Raw genomic sequence first — 24672 nt, 5'->3', positions numbered from 1 at the left:
ATGGCCAACAGACACATGAAAAGATGCTCAACATCACTGATCACCAGGGAAATTCAAATCAAAACTTCAATGAGATATCACTCCACACCTCTCAGAATGACTAAAATCAACAACACAAAAAAACAAAACAGGCTTTGCCAAGGATGTGGGGATAGGGGAGCCCTCTTGTACTATTGGTGGGTATGCAAACTGGTGCAGCCACTCTGGAAAACAGTATGGAGTTTCCTCAAAAAGTTAAAAATAGAACTACCCTACAATCTAGTAATTGCACTACTAGGTGTTTGCCCCATGAACACAAAAACATTAACTCAAAGGGATACATTCACCCTAATGTTTATGGCAGCATTATATACAATAGCCAAATTATAGAGCCCAAGTGTCCATCGACTGATGAATGGATAAAGAAGATGTGGTATATATAAGCAATGGAATATTACTCAGCCATAAAAGAAGAATGGAATCTTGCCATTTGCAATGACATGGATAGAGCTAGAGAGTATTGTGCCAAGCAAAATAAGTCAACCAGGGAAAGACAAATACCATATAATTTCACTCATGTGTAGAATTTGAGAAACAAAACAAATGAGCAAAGGGGGGAAAAAAGAGAGAGAGAGGCAAATCAAGAAACAAACTCTTAACTATAGAGAACTGATGGTTACCAGAGGGGAGGCAGGTGGGGGGAATAGGTGAAATAGGTGATGGGGATTAAGGAGGGCACTTGCGATGAGCACGGGGTGTTGTATGGAAGTGTGGAATCATTATACTTTACACCTGAAACTAGTATTACACTGTATGTTAACTATCTGGAATTTAAATAAAAACTCTAAAAAAATAAATAAAAGGTTAAAAATAAGGAATTTATAGAGGAATTCTGATTGGCAAAATATCAGGCCTAGAGAAATGGGGAAGAGGAAGGCTACATTTTCCAGAATGTGCAGATGATACAATTTGCAAAGTGAAACCCCACCATGAGCAGAGTGGGGGTAGCCTAGAAGGATGAAGAGGGACATCCAGGGATAGGTATGGACACCCCTACAGAGGCAGCAGGATGGACAACACAGAACAATACACACACACATTTGATAAAACAATACTCTCCCTTGCACATACAATGCACTTGAGCACTTGATGTTTTCTCTCCCCTGCTATTTAATTTCACGTTAAAAAAAAAATGCTGATGATGGAGCACCTGGGCGGCTCAGCTGGTTAAGCATCCAGCTCTTGATTTTGGCTCAAGTCATGATCTCACATTTCACGGGACTGACTCTGCATCAGGCTCCATGCTGACAGTGCAGAGCCTGCTTAGGATTCTCTCTTTCTCTCTCTCTCTCTCTCTCTCCCTCCCTCCCTCCCTCCCTCCCTCCCTCCCAGTCTCCTTCCCTCTCTCTCAAAATAAATAAAATAAACTTTTTTTTAAAATGCTGGTGCAACTCACTACATTCATATCATTACCCTATATGAGTTATAACCCACATTTGAAAAACAACGGGGTATGGCATGCCCCAATCTACAAATGGGTAAGTCTCTAGAAAAGAGAAATCGTTTGACATAAATTGTCTTTGCAAATCCTTTCCTGGGTGGTCTTTAGCTTTCTCCTTTAAAAATTTGTTCTGAAACACTGCCAGGATTCAATGTTTCCCTCTTTTGAAAAGTCTGGTTGGGGTTCTCCTCTCTCAAGCCTGCTTTAGGGCGATGGTGAATGCTTTCACTGCTCTAGGATGCCTGTTTTTTGGCCTTGAGCAATCCAGCCCAGTCTTGGGTTTCAAGACCTCTTAAAGGGTCTTATTTCTTTGCTCCCAGAAAGAAACAAACTGGGAGCAACTCTGCCTTCTCCTCCACCTGCTGGTATCCTGTCATCTTCCATAAACATTGGATGATCAGGGCATAACCCCTTGATGTGGACACTCCAACTCATGGTGGCCTCTCCCATCCTGGACCTTACCGGTGGCAGGCCCAGGCCACTTTCCTACCTGTGTTCTTAGTAAGGAACCCCTTGTGATGTACCTAAGGGGCACTAGCTTCACAGTCCTAGTTTCCAGGCCTCTACTCCCACTATTAACTGGAGGATTCAGTTGGAAAACTTGTATCTCAACCTAAGCATTTTTCACGTGCAAACTGGAAATACTATCACTTACCTTTGGGGTTTTCATAAGGATTTATAGATGGAAGTTCCCCTCTCTTCCCTGGAATAGCATTGGCAATTTCTCCCAACCCCCCTTTGCTTTCAGGACACCATTAAATGTTTCCTTATGTCATGAGATTAAATCCAGAGTAATAGCTGGGATTCCTCGAGTCTTCTAAACTGCTTAGGAAACCACAAAGCCTCAAAACAACTTTCTAACGAGACGATCTTTTGTCTTCCTCAATTAATTATGCGGCAAGGATGGAAAAGGAAGAAAAACGAAACCGGTATTTCCCTCTAATCAGTAAAATGACCTGCGGGCAGGCTCCCTAGCGCAAACGAAATGAATTAACTGTCAAGCCAGGGTTGACTCCGAGAACCCTGCCCACCGCAGGGGGCGTGCACCCCGGGCCAGCGGACAGCGCACTTCCCCTGGATGCGTAGGGTCCCCGCGCCCAGAAGGGCTCTCAGCTGTAGGGCACAAAGGTGGCAGGCAGACCAGGGCGTGGAAAGTTTTCTCACGGGCGGGGGAAGGTGTTCCACGGCCTTCCCAGTGGAACGGAGGAAACCCACCCAAGCCGAAGCCCAAGCCCCGAGCGCCACCGCTCCCAGCCTTTTCGGACGGCCTCCGGCGGGACGCTCACATCAGCGGGCTGCGAGGAAGGTTATAAACTTGGGTGCTCTCCACCGGGTCTCACTCTTCTCCTGCGCACCTCCAAAGCCTCAATTTTCCCCTTCCCACTCCCATCCTCCCAAACATCCCCCAACTAAAGTCCACCCCCAAACCCAACGGAGCCCGACTGCCTGCCTTCTCTCGAGCCTCCCGCACCCAGTGCCTCGGCTCTGCGTGGTCCCGGGCGCCCCGTCCCGCCCGCGGTTACCGGCTGGCGCTCCCCGGCCCGCGGGCGCCGCTCCTCCGAGGTGCGTGAGCTTCGCCACCGCCTCCACCTCCTCCCGCGGCCCCGGGCTTGGCGAGTCGCTCCTGGCGCCGCGGTGCGGCGGGGACGCGCGCTCCCGACCTGCAGGCGAGCTGGCCCAGGGATGCCGAGGCCCAGAGGAGGCGAGCTTTGCCGAACCCTGCTCCTCGCTGTCTGGATAAGAGCTTTCCGCCAAGAAGGGGAAAAGGGATCCGAGAACTCTTTACCCTCCCCAGCTCTGCAGTGGGTCCCTCTGGCCGATTTTGACTAATGAGCTGAGCAAGGAGAGGGCAGCATGAATGAGATTTATGAGAAATCCTCAGCGTTGGATTCAAGTTCAGTAAGGCCGGGCTCCTCTAGCACGAGCTGCTAGAATTACCTCAATTTCAGTTTCTTCTCTTGCTTCCAGGTACCGGTGCCAACGGACAGTCTAAATGTCCCCCAAACAGGGCCTCAAGAGGATAGGACTGGACCAAGAAAGAGTAGTTTCAAGTTAGCAGAAGTGGCTGTCTCCTCCCTTCCTGTAAATCTTTACTGGATTCCTATTCCATGCCAGACGCTGATCTGGGTGCTGTGGATTCTATCTCCTGGAGCTTGTCTTCTAGTAAAGAGACACTCGATAAACATAAATAAAATATGCAGTATGCGCCATGGCAATAAATGCTACCGAGAAAGAATAACTCAGGGAGCGGATAAGGAATGTTGATGGCTGTGGTCGGAGGTGGCCCCAAGTGAAGGTGGCTCTTGAGTATGTAAGAGATGGACCACGGGAGTCTACCCCAAAAACCAAGAGCACACTGTACACACTGTATGTTAGCCAATTTTGACAATAAATTATATTGTAAAAATATTTAAAAAAAAAACTGAGATAAGAGAGCAAATCCTGCTGGCATCTGGGAGAAAGCCCTTGCTGCGTTCCTCTCACTGAGATGTTCTTTATTGTGGGAGGCATTTCCTTTACTATGCATAGGCGCCCTATCAGGCAGTATTATTACCATTTTACAAATGAGGAAAGTGTAGTTTAGGGAGGTTAAATGAATTGCCAGAGGTCACAGATTATGGTAAATGGAGGAGCTTCCCTTCAAACTCAGGAAGCCTGGTGCCCCAGAACCATGGTTTAACCAGAACCACAGGGCAGTGGGGAAAATGCAACATTAGCAGCACGCAGGCAGGCAGGCAGGCAGGCAGGCTGGCAGCAGTGTGATTAACTTCATCTCTCAGTGTCAGAAAAAGATTCCCCGTGTCACTGACTTTTTTGAAAAAGCTAGTTCCATTATTACGTGTCATATGAAACATCTTGCAAACATCTTTACAGCTGTGTGTGTGTGTATAATCCTCACCCTCATCCTCGGGCAGTGTAATTCTCAATGACATAATCTGACCATCTGTGATGAGATTCTCGAGTCCTTCCCTAACTCTGTGCATCGCTCCTGCTCCTGTTTATGCAGACACAATCTGTCACCCATGCAGTGGAGCCTGCACAGCACGACATCAGAGAGCAGAGCCGCAAAATTGGGGGCGCTGAGAGGCAAAGGGGCAAACCAGTCTCCGCCTCAGAATCAGAATCTGATGGCCGCTTTGGGGCAGAGTGCCAATGACTCCTGAGGCAGAGAACAGGGGCACATTGCACTATGTGGCAGAGGCCACTGAGCATCAGTTTCAGAGGCTAGAACTGCCGCATCCAGTGGGAACAGCACCGTCAGTAGGATGGTCGAACTCCTGTTTCTCTGCTAAGTATTTCTGCCCTCCCACGGCTACACCCATTCCCTTCTCCTCTCCCCCAGTGCCAGCAACATCTTCCTACCTGGAGTTTGGCTCTAAAATAGTCTCCTCTTATTCCTCCATAGCCACCCCCCTCTCTCTATATATATAGATATAGATGATACAGATATATGTAAAGTTTATTTATTTTGAGAGACAGAGCACGAGTGGGGGGAAGGGCAGAGAGAGAGAGAAGAGAGAGAGAGAATCCCAAGCAGGTTCTGAATAGAACCCAGCACCGGGCTCCAACTCACAAAGCTGTGAGATCATGATCTGAGCTGAAACCAAGAGTCAGACGATTAACTGACTGAGCCTGCCAGGTGCCCCTGGCCTGATTTATATTTAATTTTTCCACAAGTCTTAGCATAATACCTTGCAGTCAGTGGACCTTTAGTGAGTATTTTGTGAATTAATCTATAAGAATGCAATTTCAGTGTCTCTTACTTTTGTCTTTTCATTCCAAAATAGCTTTCAAGATCATGGTAATTTAGTGACAAGACTGAGTTACATGTAGCTATAGCTGTTGCTTGTCCATAGAAATTGACAACAGTTTACTTTGAGGTAAATTCTATTTGCCCCATCCTAGAATTTGAAAACTGAGATTTAGGAGTCATTGCTCCAAGGTCAGAATACGAATCATTGCCAGAGCCAAGATTTAAACCCAGGGCTCTGACTCCAAAGTGCATGCTCTTCGCCACAAGCTCATGCTGCTCCTTCTTCGGTCATTTATTCACACATACATTCATTGAGCTTTCGATCAATATTTGTATTTATTGTCTCTATTCTGCACCAGGCATTGTCAAAATAGCAATGATTAAAACTCAGTTCTTGGGGAATTGATGGAAGGTGGCCCAAAGGTACAAAACCTCCAGTTATAAGATGAATAGGCACTACGGATGGAACCTACAACGTGATGACTGTGCTGTAGGATACACAGGAATGTTGCCACAAGAGTAGATCCTAAGGGCTCTCATCACAAGGAAAGTTTTTTTCTGTTTTTGTTTGTTCTTTTTACTGTATCCATATGAGAGGATAGATGGTAACTAAACTTACTGAGGTAATCACTTTGCAATACATGTGAGTCAAACCATTATGGTGGTTTATATATACAGTGATTCTGTCATTACTTAACTTATACAGTGATGTATGTCACTTATATCTCAATAAAACTGGAGGAACAAAGACCAGGAACAATAACAGAGTTATTGCACTCAAAGTTGCTTGCAATCTAGTAGAAGGGACAGACAAATTGGAAAATACTCAGACTTCAGTGTTATAAAGCTTATAAAAGAGATGCATAGAGGTCCTAAAGGGACACTTTGTTTTAGCTTTGATAATGACAATAAGGATTCACTGAAAAGATAGAATATAATTTTAATTTTGAAGGATATAGTTTTTCATAATGAAGAAAAGCATATGGTAGACAAAGGGCATCTGCAAAAATATGGAAGCACGAAAAAATACTGTACATTCAGGGAATGACCGCAATGATTCGGGGTGGGGGGGTGCATCACGGTGAGAGCAGTACTGAGGGCAAGCTGGAAAGGTGAGCACAGCCAAAACACAAGGGGTCCATGGAGTCCCCTACTCTCTTAAAATGTACAAAATCATGGATGTCTACGTACATGCATTTTCCAGGGAAGAGGTTTGATAGCTTTAGTCAAATTACCAAAGGGGTTGACTGACCCAGAGCCAGGAGGTGGCCTGCTGCACAATCCACAGAACACAGGTAACCCCCAGGAGGTTGCAACATCAGGATTGGGGTTGGGCACAAGGCTCACCCACCAAATCACCTCCAAACATGGAGTGCATTGCCAGCCCTGGGCAAGGATGGCTGAACGCTTACCCTTCAGCACCTGCACCCAGTTCCCCTCCAAGGACAGAAGGAAGGCAGAGCTGGGCAGCCAACATACCAGAAGGAGGGAGCTGACAGCTCAGAACTTTTACCAGACAGCAGGACCACAGTGAACCAAGATTCTAAGCCCTCGGTGCATTGCCCCACCAGACTTTTGCCCCTACCCTACCTTCCTATGTTGAAGTCCTAACCCCCAATACCTCAGAATATGACTATATTTGGAGATAGGGCCTTTAAAGACGTAATTGAGGTCAAATGAGGTCATGTGAATGGGCCTTAATCCTATCTGACTTGTGTCCTTATAAGAAGAAGAGGTAAGGACACACAGACACTTGTGTACACAAAGGGATGACCATGGCAAGAGGCACCAAGAGGGAAGCCACATGCCAGCCAAAGAGGGAGGCCTTAGAGGAAATTAACCCTGCTGGCACCTTGATCTTGGACTGCCAGTCTCCAAAACAATGAAACAATAAATTTCTGTTGTTTAAGCCATCAAGTCTGTGGTATTTTGTTTGGCAGCCCTAAACATCTAATAGATTTACAAAACGTAGATTCAAATTCAAAGATGAACATTTTAAGAAATTCAGTATAGTGGCCACAGAGCATTAAATCTCAAATGAGGGCTCTCCTAAGCATGGAATGTCGTGCTGCTACACTGGTCACATCCCCCTGAAGCCAGGTCTTAGAAATAGGGGAGTGACAATCTGCAGACAATTTGGGATCTGGGAGTGGAGAGGTGTGGCTAAAGCAGTGGGAACAGATGAGACTGCCTCCCAGAAACACGAAGTGAAAAGACAAGAGAAGAGAAAGAGTTGATATCAGAAACATGGAACACAAACCTGGAAGGGAGACAGAGAAAGAACGATTAGAGAACTGAGGGATGAACAAGAGAAGGTGGAACCTGATGGAGAAATGGGCACTAGTGTCAAAGACCCAAGGTTAGGTGATTAAGAACTTGAGCCCATTGGTCTTTGCACAGAGGTCATGTGGTGGAAACAGGTCAGATTACTGTTGGTTAAAGAGTAAGGACGGCAATTATAGGCTACTCCTCTAAGGGGGCTGGGGAGGGGCTGGAAGTGGGACTGCTGGGGACCTCTGTGCAAGCACAGGAGGAGTCCAGGAGACTGAAATCCAGCCCCACATTCTGTCACCCCATCAGCCTTCAGGTCAATGGGAGGTATTCTAGCAGAGGCACCAAACTGCCTAGCCTTGAATAACAAAGCTGGAGCTGGAGCTTCTCTTTTTATCTGTTTATTCTTGCGGCCCCCTCTCTTGTTCCATGAGAGCAGGAACTGTTCTGTCTCCACCAGGGACTAGCTGCAGCACCTGGCACCCAGGAAGCACAGTAACGTATGCTGAATAAATTAATGGGATGCAGAGTCAAGTGACAGGTTGTGTTTGTTTTGTTTTGTCTTCACTTATTTGTTTCAGATGGAAAAGTCTTAAACATGTTTATAGATTGAGAGCTTCCAGAAGGAAGAGAGAAGTTGAAGAAAGATTTGAGAGAGGAAAGAATTGATGAAATAAGAGACTAGGGAATAGAGTAAGAAAATAAATCAACATAAATACTAGAAGCAAAAAATTTTTTTGTATCTGAATCATCCTTTGGGAAATTCATTTATTCGTCTAGTGGTGACTACCTTGCTTTATCCTGGACCCTACTAGGGGGCACCTGGGTGGCTTAGTCAGCTAAGGTTTCAGCTCTTGGTTTCAGCTCTTGGTTTCAGCTCAGGTCACGATCTCAGTTTGTGAGTTCAAGCCCCACATGGGGCTCCACACTGACAAAGCAGAGTCTGTTTGGGATTCTTTCTCTCCCCCACCCCCCACTGAAGTTCACTCTCTCTTTCAAATAAATAAACTAAAAAAAATTATAACCTGGACTCTACTGGGAATGGAGAACTTTTAGGAAGGGAGGTTGGATACAAAAGAAAGTGAAAGAGCGATTTCCTTCCAGCTATTCAGGATGGCACCATCTAGTTGAAGAGATTTCTCATGGAAAAAGGTAAACAATGATGAAACACAGCAACACAGCAAGGATGGTCCCAACTGTTTGAGTAATAAAAAACAAAACAAAACAAAACAAAACAAAAAAACCCCACAAAGATTCAGAAACAGAATGAATGGAGAGAAACCTGGACACGTTAGGAAAATCTACTGCAGAGAAGGAGAGGAGGGGAAAGGAAGCAGAGAAGAAATAAAGGAAGGTGGATTCTGGCATGACCTGCTGATAATAGGTTGGCTGGCAGCTTTCACCATCTGGAAGGCGGGGGCTCAGTGTAACCCCAGGACCTGGGACAGCTCCATTTATTTTCCGGTTAACGAGGACCCATGCCAAGGGCCCAGCCAGGAAGCAATAAAAATGCAGACCTGTCTGAGAGAACGACACATCCCTAACGGCTAATGTGTCTGGGTGAGGAAAATTTGGCAGTTTCAGAAAGTTCAATAACATGGCAAGGACGCCCTAAAGGAAATGATGAGAAAGAAAAATAGACATTGTTCTCATATATTGAAGTGTATAACACAGTTACCTCTCTGACTTGATTGTTTTCTTCAAAGAATAGGATAATCCGTCACCAACCCATATCAAAGGCAAAATCACACACACCACACACATGGACGCAGGTGTTCCACCATGCAAAGTTCTCCAAGGGAGAAGCAAGCACAACTCACTTCATTGACATAGTTGTTCAATTAAGCTTCAGAAAATAGAACGTGTTTCGAAATGCTGAGGCTTCTAAGATGTGAGCAGTTCAGGCTGCAGTTGGTCATGTTCTAATCATGAATCTCTCCCAAGTCATTAATAGTGGTACCTCTCCACCTAATTTCCTAGATGCTTTGAGCATTGTCACCTTTTTTCTTATTCTGCATAAACTGTATTTCATTGCCATCTCTTGGCTTTATACTATTGTTGTTTTTAAATTAGCACAATTATTTCTGAGTCTATGCAAACTGCTCTCCCTTGCCAACTGTTTCCTTTTATTCCATGGAGCAAGGACACCAGGGCACACCATACACCTGCATGTGTACAAACAGGGCCGCTCCTCACGGTATCCATCCCGTTCCTCCCTTCCAGTGCCAGCACATTTGCTTGGAGCTTTCCTCTTGCTGCCTATTGTTCCCCTGGAACTGCACAGACTTCCACCTACAGAGCGTGGGACCAAGCAGACAAAACAGCTAATGTATTTTTGTTCGTGTTTGGCACTCAGTCAGGAAGATGGAGCTCTGAGCCTCTCTGAAATGTCAAGCTGAATACATTTTACACCACCAGAGAGAGACACAGTGCACCAAGGAGAAACCATAGCCTCATGGTGATAACTTGTAGCCCCAGGCTCAAACGCTCTCGTATTTCTTTTTCTCAAAATCAAATTGTGAGTTTTGGAGTGAATTTCTGGTGGCTTCTTAAGTGTTTACTATCACACAATAATGACGAAGCTTCTGTTTATTGGCTCTGGGCTCACTGACTCACTGACAACAAATGGAAAGCAGAGACTGGTTTGTTCTGGCTCCTTGCTTTCTATTATTCCTTAAATTATATCACAGCCAATATTAGGTATGCATGAATTATTTCAAAATGGAAAAGCATATCTCTAGCTCTGCTATTAGAGATTATAGCCACATGCATGTCCCACATATCCATGCCTCTGTCTGCATGCCTGCCTCCATGCAGGAAGGTAGGTGAAGACAAGATGAGATCTTGCAGCCCTGCATGGCTTCACCTTCCGAAGAAGTCTACCTTTCTCCCACTTTTCTCTCTGATCCCTTTGCCTCAGGGGACTATTGCACTCATTATCTTTACATTAAAGATTTCTTTCTCTAGTTTTAGTTTACGACCAAGCCAGTATATCCCTGCCATTACAGAACATAAACTGATCCACATGCAGTCCCTAAAGTCCTACCTGCTTCAACGGCAGCTCACTGCCACCTGCCTTCACTGAATTGCTGCAGGCTCCTTAACACTGCCGGTCTGGAACCTGTCTGGTATATTCCACACCCTCCTGTTTCTCCCTCATCTCCCAGGAGCATCAGACAGTCAGGCCCTGGGGGACTTCCCTGGGGACAGCTGCCTCTACTTCTCAGGCACTGTCTTGTCACCGTTGTCCACCTTTCCCTCAAGCCTTCTTTAACAACTAACACGTTTACACACACACACACACACACACAAAATTTCAATCCATTGCAATTTTAGAATTATCTTAGAATAGAAGCCAATAACACTCAGCACTACCCCATGCCTTACCAAGTGCTTTGCAGACATCGCATTTAATTCTTACAATAGTTTTATGAAATAGCTGCTGTTATCATCACTATTCCCATTTTACAGTTGAGGAAACTAAGGCTTAACAAGGATAGAAATGTGCCCCTATGTGCGAAAGCATTCAGCATACTTCTACCTCTCCTCAAATTATTGCTAATACTATTTTTAATATTTCTGATTCCACCAAAAGGCAGGTCTCTATTTGTAGAAATTGACTCAATGTGAAGAAGGTAGGTAATAATGAGGAGAAGGAACAGAAGGAAGATGTGTGTGTGTGTGTGTGTGTGCGCACACACACATGCATGCATGTATCTAGGTATATGTATTTGTGCATAAAATCTCAAAGAACTGTTGAAATAAATGTAAAAACATTTAAATTTTTATTATTTTTAAAGTAGTATCAGCATTTTATGAAAAGCTGAAAGAGGAAAAGAAAATCATCTATAACTTCACCACCATGAAACTACCAATTTTAGCATTTTTGCATTTGCTTTTAGACTGTTGTAAAACATGGCTGTTTATATACTAATCATATTGTATGTAAAAATGTGTGCATACATATGTGTATTTCACTTAATCCCATTATGGTATAAGCATTTTCCATGTTATTGTATAATTTTGGTAAGCATCACCTTTACTGTAACGGTAATGGTTCATTAAGTATGTGCCATAATTCATTCAACTATCTCCTAATTGATAGACACTCAGATTCTGGTTTTTTTCTACTATAAGTTTTGCTGCAATATTTGTATTTATCTTCTATAATGGCAGATATGACAAGTCACAGCAGTTATCCCCTCTAACCTTAATATTCATTTCACATTTGCAGACATTTTTCAGATGCATACCCACACGTAGTGCCAACAACGACTGTCTTTGTAAAAGCCGCTGTGGGTAACAGAAGATGTACACTCGTAAAGGGTTTTGTTTGGTCTTTATTTATTAACTGTAAATCTCTACTTATCCTGTTAACAAGAAATGTAGTTATTAAGCACCCTGAGTTTATAAATGAGAAACCACTCAATTTAGCCAGGACATGAGAGATCTGAGGGCAGGGAGAGGCGACGACGGTCTTTAAGTATTTGAAGGTGAAAGAACTGGGGAGACTTGATCTGTGGCCTCAGGTGGAGGCGGGTTTCAGCTGAGTGAACTTCTGCCAAGTGGCCCCGAGGCCGCCCCCTAGTGGCTGTGATCTGGAACAGGCTGGTGCAAGGGCCTGGCAGGGACTGAGTCAGGGAACTCAGGCGGCTCCACAAGGCTGGGCTCCCTGAGATCTTTTCCAGCCCTGAGGGGCGGTAACTGTTAGAAGTTACACAAAATGACTTTTTTCCTTTTGTAAAACAGAAAATAATCAATTACCATAAATTTGAATTGTTTAAAGTGAAAATGTGAATGTTTTTTTAATGATGGTGTGCATTGTGCATGCAGTATATTTCAGGATTGTTTTATCTTATTTTTAAAGTATTTATTTATTTATTTATTGAGAGAGAGAGAAGGGCAGAGAGAGAGGGGGAGAGAGAGAGAAACCCAGGCAGGCTCTGCCCCATTAGTGCAGTGCCAGATGTGGGGCTCGATCTCATGAACTGTGAAATCATGATCTGAGCAGAAGTTGGATGCTTAACTGACTGAGCCAACCAGGCACCCCTGTTTTATTTTATTAATGTTTATTTATTTATTTGGAGAGAGAGAGAGAGAGAGAGAGAGAGAGAGAGAGAGAGAGAGAGAGTATGAGCAGAGAGAGGGCGGACAGAGAGAGAATCCCAACCTCAGCACAAAGTCCCATGCAGAGCTTGATCTCAAGAACCATGAGATCATGACCTGAGATGAAATCAAGAGTCAGCCACTTAACCAACTGAGCCACCCAGGCGCCCCTCGGGCATTGTTTTAAATGCTGGAGATAGGAGTGAGCAAAATAGACAAAACTTTGTACCTTAAAATACCTTCAAAATGTTTCTGCATGTATTTTCTTATTTGACCTCATGATGATTGGGTGAAGTGAGCCGAGCAAGGATTCTCCCCACTATGCACAAGGAAGCTAGGGCTCAGAGAGGGTCAGTGACTTGCCCAGAAACACATGTGGGAGAAAAATGAAAACTGGCCCTATGAGCTCCTGCCCCAGTGCTCCAAGCACTGCCCTGTCACTGCCAGCGGAGAGGAACTCGTGCTCCTGTATTCCCACCACAGACTTCGAGGGTGGGCAACACATCCCCAATTCCCTAAAATCACTGCATTTTTAATGTAGCAAAGAGATTAAACCTCGGAAGCAGTGCTCATTACAAGCCTAATGTACTTTAATTTCTAAGCTATGAGGTTCACAAAGACTGATGTTGTATCTTGCTCATTTTTAAAACTCCATGCCTGACACATAGCATGTGCTTTATCAGTGTTTGTTAATGGATAGCCACAACTCATAAGTATCAAATGCTATTCTTTTTTTTTTTTTAGGTTTGTTTGTTTATTTATTTAAGTAATCTCTGCACCCAAGATGGGGCTAGAACTCACAACCCAGAGAACAAGAGCTGTATGCTCCTTTAAGTGAGCTAGTCAGGTGCCCCCTCAAATGCTATTTTTATGTTGTGTTTTTAAAGTATGCTCTTCTTGGGGCTCCTCAGTGGCTCAGTCAGTTAGGCGTCAGACTTTTGATATTGGCTCAGGTCATGATCTCACAGTTTGTGTGATTGAGCCCTGAATCCAGGCCCTATGCTGGCAGAGCGGAACCTGCTTGGGATTCTCTCACTCTCCCTCTCTGTCCCTCCCCCGCTTGCTCTCTCTCAAAATAAACATTAAAAAATTACAAAAAAAAAAGTATGCTCTTCTTGTGAAATTATAGTACCTCAGAAATGGAAAGTTGTTACATTTCACATGACTTTAAAGAAACTAGAAGGCTAGGATAAGGATACGTGTATCGATTATAGAAATGCTTGGTTGAGACGTGGGTGGGACTGATGCCTTGGAGAAACAAGGGTCTGCCTTAATCTTCATTTTAAAGCATTGGTTGGTTATTTTGAGCATTGGTTGGTTAAGGCATGATTTTTAGTGCATTTCAGTATGTTCTGTTTAATTAAATTCTGGTCTTTGGTTTTCCAGTACTTTAACTAAATTCTTCATTATAATCACTGGGTTGTATTTACCCAGAAGTAGAATCATCTTGTGTCATCACAGGCATTCTCTACCCTTGGAAGCTAAGAAAAGTAAACACATCTTTCCATGGCAGGTTTCTAGTAGCTCTCTGTTTAAAGGGAGAAGTTAATGAAAAGGTAGTACCATGCTCCCTTTTCAAGTCCTCATTAATTGAAGACAAAGCCATATTAGACCTAAAGTAGAAAAGGATAAGCGCACATATATACACATAAATAACAAAAATATAGCATATAAATTTATAAATATACATACAGGCACACCTCACAGATATTGCAAGTACTGTTCCAGACCACTGTAATAAAGCAAATATCACAATAAAGTGAGTCAGATGATTTTTTTTGTTTCCCAAAGCACATAAAAATGATATTTACACTATATAAGAGTCTATTAAGTGTGCTATAGCATTATGTCTAAAAAATAATGTACATACATTGATTTTAAAAAAATGCCTTATTCCTGAAAATGGCTAACCATCATCTGAGCTTTCAGCAAACTAACCATTTTGCTGGTGGAGGGGCTTGCCTCAGCGTTGGTGGCTGTGGACTTATCAGCATGGTGGTTGCTGAAGGTGGGGGTGGCTGTGGCAATTTCTTAAAATAAGACAATGAAGCTTGCCGCAATGACTGACTCTTCCTTTCACAAACCATTTCTCTACAGCATGCGATGTTGTCTGAAAGCATTTTGCCCATAGTACAACGTCTTCCAAATTGGAGTTGATCCTCTAAAACCCCGTTGCTGCTTTATCAATGACGTTTATATTATATTCTAAATCCTTTGTTGTCTTTTCAACAATCTCCACAGCGTCTTCACCAGGAGGAGATTCCATCTCAATAAACCACTTTCCTTGCTCATTCATGAGAAGCAGCTCCTCATCCATTTGAATTTGATCATGAGATTACAGCAATTCAGTCACATGTTCAGGCTCTACGCTTAATTCTAGTTCTCTTGCTGTTCCCACCACATCTACAGTTACTTCCTCCACTGGTGTCTTGATCCCCTCAAAGTCATCCCTGAGGGTTGGAATCAATTTCTTCCAAATTCCTGTTAATCCTGTTGATAATTTGACCTCTTACAACAAATCATGAATATTCTTAATGGCATCTAGAATGGTGGATATTTTCCAGAAGATTTTCACTTGTCTTTGCCTAGATCCACCAGAGGAACCACTATCCATGGCAACTATAACTTTATGAAATGTATTTCTTAAATAAGATGACTTGAAAGTCAAAATTACTCCTTGATTTGTGGGCTGCAAATGGATACTCTATTAGCAGGCTTGGAAACATGAATCTTGTCATACATCTCCATCAGAACTCTTGGGTGGCCAGGTACATTGTCAATGAGGAGTAATGTTTGGAAAGGAATCTTTATTTTGAGCAGTAGGTCTCAACAGTGAGCTTAAAATACTCAGTAAACCATGTTATAAAGACATGTGCTGTGGGGCGCCTGGGTGGCGCAGTCGGTTAAGCGTCCGACTTCAGCCAGGTCATGATCTCGCGGTCCGTGAGTTTGAGCCCCGCGTCGGGCTCTGGGCTGATGGCTCGGAGCCTGGAGCCTGTTTCCGATTCTGTGTCTCCCTCTCTCTCTGCCCCTCCCCCGTTCATGCTCTGTCTCTCTCTGTCCCAAAAATAAATAAACGTTGAAAAAAAAAATAAAAAAAAAAAAAAAAAAAAAGACATGTGCTGTCATCCAGGCTTTGTTGTTCCATTTATAGAGCACAGGCAGAGTAAATTTAGCATAATTCTTAAGGACCCTAGAATTTTTCAGAATTGACTTTAACTTGAAATCACCAGTTGCATTAGCCCCTAACAAGAGAATCAGCCTGTCTTTTGAAACTTTGAAGCCAGGTAATGACTTCTCTTCTCTAGCTATTAAAGGGCTAGATGGCATTTTCTTCCGATAGAAGACTATTTAATATACACTGAAAATCTGTTGTTTAGTATAGCCACCTTCATTAATTATCTTAGATCTTTGGGATAACTTGCTGCAGCTTCTACATCAGCACCTGTTTCTTCACCTTGAACTTTGATGTAATGAAGATGGCTTCTTTCCTTATACCTCATGAACCAACCTCTGCTAGTTTCAGACTTTCTTTCTGCAGCTTCCTCACCTCTCTCAACTTTCATAGAGCTGAAGAGAGTTAGGGCCTTGCTCTGGATTGGGCTTTGGGTCAAGGGAATGTTGTGGCTGGTTTCGTCTCCTATCCAGACCACCAAAATGTTCTCCATATCAGCAGTAAGGCTGTTTTGCTTTAATATCATTGGTGTGTTCACTGAAAAAGGACTTTTAATTTCCTTCAAAAACTTTTCCTTTGCACTTAAAACTTGGCCAACTCATACATGAGGCCTTGCTTTTGGCCTAATTTGACTTCTGACGTGCCTTCTCACTAAGCATAATTACTTCTAGCTTTCAATTGAAAGTGAAGAAGACTTGCAACTCTTAAAGGCCACTGTAGAATTATTAATTAGCCTAATTTAAATATTGTTGAAATTTCAAGAAATAGGGAGGCCCAAAGAGAGGGAGAGAGATGGCTGGTGAGCAGTCAGAACACATACAACAGTCACTGATTAAGCTTGCCATCTTCCGTGGGCATGGTTTGTGGTGGCCCAAAACAATTACAAGAGCAATATCAAATATCACTGATCACAGATCACCATAACAAATGTAATAAGAATGAAAAAGTTTTATATATTGTAAGAAATTTTAAAATGTGACGTAGAGACACAAAGTGAGCAAATGCCACTGAAAACATTGTACTCATAGATAGATGCTCCACACAGGGTTTCCACAAACCTTCCATTTGTACAAAATACATCTGTGAAGTGAAATAAAGTGAAGCATAATAAAATGAATATGAGAGAGGGGGAATATTCAGTGGAAGGGAAAGGGCATCAGGTGAAAATAATTTAAAATTCACATCTATCTATGTAGATGGGAAAATCCACAAATGTTTAGTCCTGAATGCAGCTCTAAACTCATGGCTGTCCGTGCCCTGGCCAAAGAATTGTTCACTCTTGTTCATTTGTGGAGGAAAAAATTTAAATCAATTATTGAAATGAGGTTGTTTGATGGGATCCAAGCTATCGAGGAGAGTCACTGTAACAATCAATGAGAACAGGGGTCAGGGTAAGAGACCTCAGTTCAAATTTCTGATCTGTGCCAACTTGTTCTGTGTCTGTTTCCTCATCTGCAAAGTATGGATTAACACTGTCTCCAGGACTGTTGCAACTAGAATGAGGTCACTTATGTGAAGAGCTTACAATGGAGTCCGTCACAGAGTAAATGCTCATCAGAGGGCAGTAGCCATTGTTCTCGGTTATGCATGATACAGCAGTCACATGGCCACAGTCTCTACCTTGTAGAGAAAAGATGAGATTTTGAATCTGGACTTTTGAGTTTCGGTCCAAAAGTAGATAAGTTTGTACTCTGGGCAAATCAGTGAATCTATTTCTGTTCCTTTTAATGACACAGCATCACTCATCCAAACCTCACAAGTAACAACTGATTCTGCTTCAATTTCAGAGCCACATAAAAAGTGGAACCAACACTTGTTGGTTCCAACAAACTTCACCATAAGATCTGAAGGTGTTTTGCCTCAACTAGGCTTTCCATGAAACCAGAACATCTCCCAGGGAGACAATGCAGCTGCTCCCTGTGGTTCATACTGTGGTTTCTCTCTGTGCCTGAGTGTTTTCTAGAGCTGGATTGCTTTCTTCTCATAAGAAATGATGTAACTCTGGAACACAAGCAAAACAATGATGGAAAGAAATCTCTGGGCAATCGTGTCCTCAGTTAAAGCAGCAGGTTTTCCAGTATGGAGGTTCCTCAAAAAGTTAAAAATAGAACTGCCCTATTATCCACCAATTGCACCACTAGGTGCAAAGGATTTACCCAAAGGATATAAAAATACTGATTTGAAGGAGACATACACCCCAATGTTTACAGCAGCATTATCCACAATAGCCAAATTATGGAAACAGCCCAAGTGTCCATTGAATGATGAGTGGATAAAGAAGATGTGGTATACTTATATGATGAAATATTATTCATCAATCAAAAAGAATGATATCTTGAGGTACCTGGGTGGCTCAGTCAGTTAGACGTCTGACTTTTGGTTCTGGCTCAGGTCATGATCTCACAGTTTGTGAGTTCAAGCCCCGCATCAGGCTCTGCATGCACAGTACAGAGCCTGTGTGGGATTCTCTCTCTCCCTCTCTGCCCCTCCCCAACTTGTGCTCTCTCTTAAAAAAAAAAAAAAAAAAGAAAAGAACAAAATTTTGCTATTTGCCACAAGGTGGATAGCTTATGCTCAGCGAAATAAGTCACTTACAGAAAGACAAATACAATATGATTTCATTCATGTGTGGAATTTAAGAATCAAAACAGATGGACATAGGGAGAAAAAGAGAAAGACAAACCATAAAACAAACTCCTTTTTTTAAAATGTTTATTTTATTTTTGAGAGAGAGTGCGATGAGGGGAGGGTCAGAGAGGGAGGAATAGAGAGGATCCCAAGCAGCCTCTGAACTGTCAGCTCAGAGTCCAACGTGGGGCTCAGTCTCAGGAACCATGAGATCATGACCTGGGCTGGAATAAGCGTCGGACACTTAGCTGACAGAGCCACCCAGTTGCCCCCAGGCTCTTGACTATAAAGAACAAATTGAGGGTTGCTGGAAGGGAGGTGGGAGGATAGGTTAAATAGGTGATGGATATTAAGGAGGGCACTTGTGATTAGCACCAGGTATTGTATGTAAGTGATGAATCACTAAATTCTGCATCTGAAACCAATATTGCACCATATGTTAACTAGCTGGAATTTAAGTAAAAACTTAAATAAAAAGGAAAAGTTTCCACTATCTGCTTTTTTGGTAGGTCTCATAACGTGGCTCTTTCCTTTGATAAGAAGAGTGGACTCTGTGATGTTAGCTTTCATCTTGGATTCCCCAGAGCATTGCTCCCCCAGGCTTTCCAAGTAAGCAGCCACTTTATGTCTGGGACAGGATTAACAGCAGGTCTGTAATCCATTCTCCATAGGGTTATCCCCAGGAAATAAAGAAGGTGACATGGTCTAATTTTATAATTATCTTAAATGAAAAATGACAGGTTTTATGCCAGGTAAAATAATTGAATTGCTAGTGGAAGAGTCTCCCTAAAAAAACTTTTAGCACGAGTACAAGGCTACCTGTATTGCTTCTGGTAAACAAAGTTGGCATCTGTGAATTTGGGGGGCAGAGTTCTCTGAAAAGTCATGCAAGCTACATAACCAGCTGAGTATAAAATGGAGAGTTTTCAAGACTTAAATGGGCTACTTCTGGGTAAGTGATTTGACCAGCACACATCCTATAGAGACCTCATATATTCATCTGGGCCAGAATCAATCCAGTACTTTGAAAAAGGGCTTAGGAACCTTCACTGACAGTCCTAGACTGGCCTATGCTTATGCTATGCCTTTTGATTACTTGTCTCCTTGAAATTATTAATAAAACTTGACCCTAGGTAAGATCTATGATTTGTGTGAGTCTGATGTGATAGTTCCATTTTTGTGATCAGCCAGGAATACAGTAAATAAAGAGAAAGGGGTGAGCTCAAATTTCAAGTAGCAGGCATCAGGATGTGGAGTGAATGATATGCCTTCTTGGGAGGCTCCATAAACGGAACACAAGTGTTCATTTTGACTCGCCTTTGAGATTGGCCATATGTAAGGACCTGGGACTTGGTTTTGAAAGAGATAGTTTAGGTGAATATTAAGAGGAAAAAGGATGGAATTTAGAAACCCAAGTGGAGATACCATTCCTATCCAACAGATTTCTCTCAAATTCAAAATAAAGGGCTTTCATTATAAACTGTTCTTTGACTGAATTAGCTAAGCTCATAACATCAAAGCGGGGATGGTCATGCCAAACACTGTCAAATCTTGCCAGGTGGATGGAATATTTGAATCAATGTAGTCAATCAAGCAGGACAACCGTGTCAAGTATGGATACCAATATCTTCCAGGTAGGAGTATGGATCATTGAGTTCCTGGGCACATATCCCTCCATCTTGCCTCCAGCTCTGCCTCTCGACAACCCTACCACATAAGGTCATATAGTCCACCTTTGTCCCTGGACTTCCCAATCATTTTGACTTTCTAGCCATATCTTCTTATTTTCATTTTCATCCCTCTGGGCTCAACCTTGGTAAGATACCGGCTTGTTTAAAAAACAATAACAACAACAAAGTTCACAAGTACTTCTTTCTCATGACAGAGGGAGAATTACTTTCCTTCAGTCCTCCTGAAAGGATTCTGCTGTACAATTTAAGTGAATCATAAAGCAGTATGTCTACTGATTAAATCCAGAATATTAATGTTCCTGTGATTGCTTGGTCACCTTAGAAACTCTGGAGTGTGGATGAGAACCTGAGCTGTCATTTCACTGCCAGAACCAGGTGAAATCATTTGACTCAAGACAAACTAAACAAGGTATGTCTTTAAATGGCAATTACATTGTTTGAAAACAGGTCTTTCCTCCAGCTTCCGAGGAAAACTCAGGGTGTAGTGCTGATTAGAGGGCAGAAGTTCTGCCAATTTCTAACGGATGTTTCCCAAGATTGTGGAAGCAGAATGAAAACTGAGTTATCAAAGAACAATTGACTGTGGGCTCCATTTCAGATATCTCATTGGGCAAGTGCCATTTAATTCTACACCAGATGCAAGGTTTAAATTGATAACTCAAGTAGATATCGCAAGGAAATATCATGGATATATGCATACTCTAAAGAAGACATGAAATATAGAATATTTGCAACAGAATAAGAAACTTCAGAGGTTAATACACATGGCAACATCCTTATCTTCCTCCCCGCCAAGACAATTGTTTATATTTAACACTTATATATCATTTACTATTATGAGTACTTTATAAGATTTATAAAGATTAACTCATTTCATCCCCATGACAGCCATATGAAGTAGCATAGGTATTGTTACCATCATTCCAGATGAGGAAACTGAGAAAGAAAGGAATCAAATAACTTGTTGAAGGCCACATAGCTTGCCTAATTCAAATCTAAAGTCTGCTCCAGAATCTACGTTCTTATCCACTCTGCTTTGCTGCCTTTTTGAATATTTTAAACACAAAATTTAAAAGCATTTAATTATTCTCTATCTTTTTAAAAAAATTTTTTTAATGTTTATTTTTGAGACAGAGGGAGACAGAGCATGAACGGGGGAGGGTCAGAGAGAGAGGGAGACACAGAATCCGAAGCAGGCTCCAGGCTCTGAGCTGTCAGCACAGAGCCCGATGCGGGGCTCGAACTCACAGACTGTGAGATCATGACCTGAGCCGAAGTCGGACGCTTAACCGACTGAGTCACCCAGGCCCCCCAAATTATTCTCTATCTTAAAATATTCCTTTACTTAAGAAAATACATGCATGGAAACCTTGGCATGTGGGCTGGGGAACCTCCAGCAGAAAGTGAGCAGAGATCACTCACAAAATAGTAGACAAAGTGAGCAACTGCTGCTTTGATTCAACCATCTTGCCAAAGCCTGGAAATTTCCCTCTTGTCTCAGTTCTGCCTTCATCATTTGGGTCTGAGTGGAGGGTCTTAAATTTGTTTTCCTGTTCTCTGTTATATGTCAAGGGTTCCAAATTAGTATTGCCTATAGATGCCAGATAACCTTCCCAAGACTGTATTCATTCCATAAACTCTTTCCATATGCCAAACCTGTTCTTGGCATAAAAAAATAATTGAAAGCATCTTCTAGGTGAGTGGAAATATAAAATGTGACTGCAAATACAAAAAATGGGAATAGGAAAACTTAGAAGTTAATGCAAGTTAATCCAGTATGTATCAGACAGACTAAATATCAGTGATTCATCCCACTTTCCTGAGCACCAGTCCTGGCTACTATGACAATATGAAGAAAAACAAACATTAATTGCCTTTACATTCCTGGCTCTGTAGTAGGTCCTGGGACATATTAGTGGACCAAATAAACTCAGTTCCTGCTTCACAAAACATACAAGTTTTGGAGAAGGCTGACAATAAAAAGGTAATTATAAGTGCAAGTGTAAATTATAGAAAACTTTAAATTACATTTCTAGGGTTGACTTTGTTAAATGCTGAGATTCCTTGATCTGGCAGTTATATCCTGAGGGGCTCCTTATCCAGACTGACAATTCCTCATTTTAGAGCTTTTGGAAAATACGTGATATTGAACATTAAGTAATTACATTTAATTTCCAGAGTTGGTATTGCTGGGTAGAGGGAGGGATTGAATGGTTACCCAGGCAGTGTTATGGTGGGGCACACTGGGGGTGTTCTCAATGGGGAGAGATTATTTGTGCCTCAGGTCCTGAGAAACAGGTCAGCAAGAGCCAGAGCATACTGGATGGGAGCAAACCCTCCCTTACAAGCCAACTGACAAAGATTCAGTGAATAAACTGTAATTGAAACAGATTTTAACTCATAACTATAAAAAGACTTTTAAATTTATACCTAACGGAACTAGAAAAAGAACAACAAACAGAGCTCAAGGTTAGTAGAAAGAAGGAAATAGTAAATATCAGAGAAGAAATAAATAAAATAGAGGCTAAAAAAACAAAAGAAAAGATCATGATATAAGGAGCTGTTTCTTTGAAAAGATAAACAAAATTGATGAACTTTTAGCTGGAAAAAGAGAGAGGGCACAAATAAATAAAATCAGAAATGAAAGAGGAGAATTAATAATTGACACCAAAGAAATACAAAACATAAAGAAATTCTACAAGAAATTAATTATATGCCAACAAATTAGACGACCTCGAAGAAATGGATAAATTTCTAGAAACATACAATCTTCCAAAACTGAATCAGGAAGAAATAAAAAACCTGAATAGACTAATTACTAGTAACAAAATTGAATCAGTGATTTAAAAACTCCCAACAAACAAAAGTTCAGGACCAAATGACATCAGGGGTAAATTATACCAAACAGTTAAAGAAGAGTTAATACCTAACTCTTCAAACTATTAAAAAAAAAAAATGAGGAGGGAAAGCTTCCAAATACATTCTAGGAGGCCATCATTACCTTGATATCGAAAGCAGACATAGACACTACAAAAAAAGAAAACTACTGGCCAATATCCCTGATGAACATAGATGCAAAAATCCTCAACAAAATAATATCAAACTACATTTAACAATACATTAGAAGGATCATTCACACAATCAAGTGGGATTTATTCTGGGGATTCAAGAATTATTTAATATTTGCAAATCAATCAATGTGATACATTGTATCAACAAGAATAAAAATCATATGATCATCTCAATAGATGCAGAAAAGCATTTGTCAAGGTACAATATGCATTCTGATAAAAACTCTCAACACAGTGGGTTTAGAGGAAACATTCCTCAACATAATAAAGGCCATATGGGAAAAACTCACAGCTAACATCATACTTAATGGTGAAAAACTGAGAGCTTTTCCCCTAAGACCAGAAACAAAACAAGGATGTCGGCTCTCACAACTTTTATTCAACATAGTACTGGAAGTCCTGGCCACAGTGGTCAGACAAGAAAAGAAATCAAAGTCATTTGAATTGGTAAGGAAGAAGTAAAACTGTCACTATATGCAGATGACATGATGCTACAAATAGAAAACCTTAAAGACTCCACCAAAAAACTGTAAGAACTGATACCTGAATTCAGTAAAGTTGCAGGATACAAAATTAATACACAGAAATTGGTTTCATTTCTATACACTGATAACAAAGTAGCAGAAAGAAAAATTAAGGAATTAATCCCATTTACGATTATGCCAGAAAGAATAAAATACCTAGGAATAAACCGAACCAAAGAGGTGAAAGGCTTATACTCTAAGAACTATAAAACACTGATTGAAAAAAATGAAGATGACACAAATAAATAGAAAGATATTCCATGTTAATGGTTTGGAAGAATTAATATTGTTAAAATGCCCACACTATCAGAAAGGAAACTACAGATTCAGTGCAATCTTTATCAAAATACCAACAATATTCTTTAGAGAACTAGAACAAATAATACTAAAATTTATGAACCAACAAGGATCCTAACTTGCTAACACAATCTTGAGAAAGAAGAACAAAGCTAGAGGAATCAAAATCCCAAATTTCAAGACTTACCACAAAACTACAGCGGTCAAAACATCATGGTACCGGCACAACAACAGACACACAGCTCAATAGAACAGAATAGAGATCCCAGAAATAGACCCATGCTTATATGGCCAATTAATCTATGACAAAGGAGGCAAAAATATACAATAGGAAAAGATAGTCTTTCAATAAATTGTACTGGCAAAACTGGACAACCAAATGCAAAAGGATGAAACGGGAAAACTTTCTCATACCATACACAGAAATAAATTCAACATGGATGAAAAACTTAAATGTGAGACCTGAAACCATAAAACTGCTAGAAGAAAACACAGGCAGTAATATCTCGACATTGGCCATAGGAACAATTTTCTAGATATGTCTCCTGAGGCAAGGGAAACAAAAGTAAAATTAAACTATTGGAACTACACCAAAGGAAACCGTCAACCAAACAAAAAGGCAATCTACTGAATGACAGAAAATATTTGCAAATGATATATCTGGTAAGAGGCTAA

General features: G+C 41.6%; 1 protein-coding gene and 1 pseudogene across 1 annotated transcript in view; both read right to left on the bottom strand.

Moving 5' to 3' along the window:
• The window catches only part of MRAP2 (melanocortin 2 receptor accessory protein 2), a 54652-nt gene extending 51476 nt beyond the window's left edge, over positions 1 to 3176 (bottom strand). The window contains exon 1 of the mRNA XM_043593034.1: positions 3004 to 3176. The gene's annotated coding sequence lies outside the window, so the exon portion shown is untranslated. The remainder of the gene's footprint in view (positions 1 to 3003) is intronic.
• An 11360-nt stretch (positions 3177 to 14536) lies between these two features.
• The window catches only part of LOC122490498, a 70386-nt pseudogene continuing 60250 nt past the window's right edge, over positions 14537 to 24672 (bottom strand).

The sequence above is a fragment of the Prionailurus bengalensis genome, chromosome B2 (assembly GCF_016509475.1).
Source record: "Prionailurus bengalensis isolate Pbe53 chromosome B2, Fcat_Pben_1.1_paternal_pri, whole genome shotgun sequence".
Classification (NCBI taxonomy): domain Eukaryota; kingdom Metazoa; phylum Chordata; class Mammalia; order Carnivora; family Felidae; genus Prionailurus; species Prionailurus bengalensis.
The sequence above is the reverse complement of the archived record's forward strand: the minus strand, read 5'-3'. Positions and strand labels throughout refer to the sequence as shown.